Source organism: Aplysia californica, unplaced genomic scaffold (assembly GCF_000002075.1).
Source record: "Aplysia californica isolate F4 #8 unplaced genomic scaffold, AplCal3.0 scaffold00600, whole genome shotgun sequence".
Classification (NCBI taxonomy): Eukaryota; Metazoa; Mollusca; class Gastropoda; order Aplysiida; family Aplysiidae; genus Aplysia; species Aplysia californica.
In genome coordinates, this window is record NW_004797870.1 from 38,463 (window position 1) to 40,515 (window position 2,053).

Sequence of the window (2,053 nt, forward strand, 5' to 3'; positions counted from 1 at the left end):
GGGGGAGGGGGCGGGGCCAGGGAAGGAATTAGTTGACAGACACAATAATATAATACAAACATGTGTTGCATCAGGTGCTGGTCAATATAATGAACAATATTGAAATCGAGAAAATCGATATTTTTACGTCGGTTGGTACATTTTTGTTGATTATTTTTCCCTAAACTTTTTTTTTGCATCAACATCTTTTATGTCAATCTAAAATCATATTTCGGTGTTGATTTGACCGAAGAACGTTAACCAATGGCCTCCAAATCTGTAAATATTCACTTTTCAACGACACTCACATTTCGGATGTAACCAAATTTTGACGGCGATTTTCTCGCTTATTTTACCTCTGACACCAGGCAACCCTCACCTCTTCAATCGCAAATATATCGACAAACATAATTGTATAGTAGACTCTAATACTAATAGTATAATATTCACAAAATGCAAAAGATACAAGTTCGATTCCTATGAAGGGGGAGAATTTAGGTCGACTATCTCTGAATGCATACTCGACAGTTACATCCCTTCATCCTGGGTTGGTACTTAAAGGAAGAGTCGCCTCGCATATGATCTTAATACCGTTGAGTGGCGTAAAACTTCATCACGATGCCACGTGAAAATTTCACATTAAAACATAATATACAAAGAAACCACAAAAATCCTTAACATCACAAGAAGAGACAGGCAGAGAGAAATGAAGAAGTAAGAGCGACCATTGGCACTGAGTCCTGTTAGCATTTCATAGACTAACAGAGAGTAAAATAGTTCGGCCACCTGTTACGTATGTCACCTAGCCAGCCAGCCACCAATTACCCAGGCTATAAAAGAAAAGGTAGACCACGCAAAAGATGGATTGAGGGAACCATGGAAACCCTGACAAATAATAATATTATTCGAAGTGAAAGAGCTGCAGAGCTGGCCCACCTTTGAAAACTGCATCTCAACTGGACGCTAAACGTTAACAGAGGTTGAAAAAGTAAAAGTAAGTAAGTACTCGTACAAAAAAATGAGACCAGCGCCTATGGTGAAGTGCTTCATTGTCGTACGCATTTAAACAAGAGGTCGATAATGACGTAGGGAGTGTGACAATTTCTATCGAGTATCTCCGTCTTTCTACAGGGGTTGTGACGTCACGCATCCGAGACAACATGTTTGGCTTACTGCAGATGGAATGTGACCTACATGGGGACGGTGTCATTGGTTTGTGCCCACTTCTTTTTTCCCTTCTTTCTTTTGTTTCTGTCCAATAATATTCTTTTCCTGTGCTAAATAACAGTTACGTGGTGATGTTCTACTATTTACTCAAACACAATTCCTCTCGTAGATGTCAATGCATCTTTTCTTCCCCTCTGTTGTTTCTGTCTGTCTACCTTACTCTTAACTCAAACATAATGCTACTGGTAGTATTACTTCTTTTCTTACCCGCTGCCTGTCTGTCTGTCCGTCTGTCTGTCTGTCTGTCTGTCTGTCTGTCTGTCTGTCTGTCTGTCTGTCTGTCTGTCTGTCTGACTAAACGACCTTAACTGTGCCGGTGTCCTTCCGTTCCCACCAATTAACTAACAATAATGACAATCATTGTGGGAATTGCGCCCAAGCAAAACAGATTGAAAAATAAAATAGTGTGTCCCGCGCGCTCATATCATATGACCTTATGCAGTTGCGAGCGCCGTAAAACACTTAAAAAACCCCCACGAAAACAGCACCAGACTGTGACGTCACTCACCTATGACGGGATGATTGGCTGACAGAAGGAGGGTCACCAACATGGCGACAATACCGAATCCTTTGGCCTGCCGCTCGACGCCCACGTACTCAATGAGCATGACTTGAGAGAAGTTGTGTCGGAATCCGCCAAACACACCCATGATGACGGCGTAGGCCAGGAATGACTCGTAGGTGGTGAAGAAGCGATACAGGTGGGCGATGGGAATGACGACGACTAGGCTGAAGGCTACCATCTGATGAGGAGAGGGGTGAGTGAAAGAAAGAACGGAGGTGGTGGGGAGGTAATGGGGAAGTGTGGGTTAGGAGGAGGGTGGGTGGGGGTGGGAAGAACATGGGG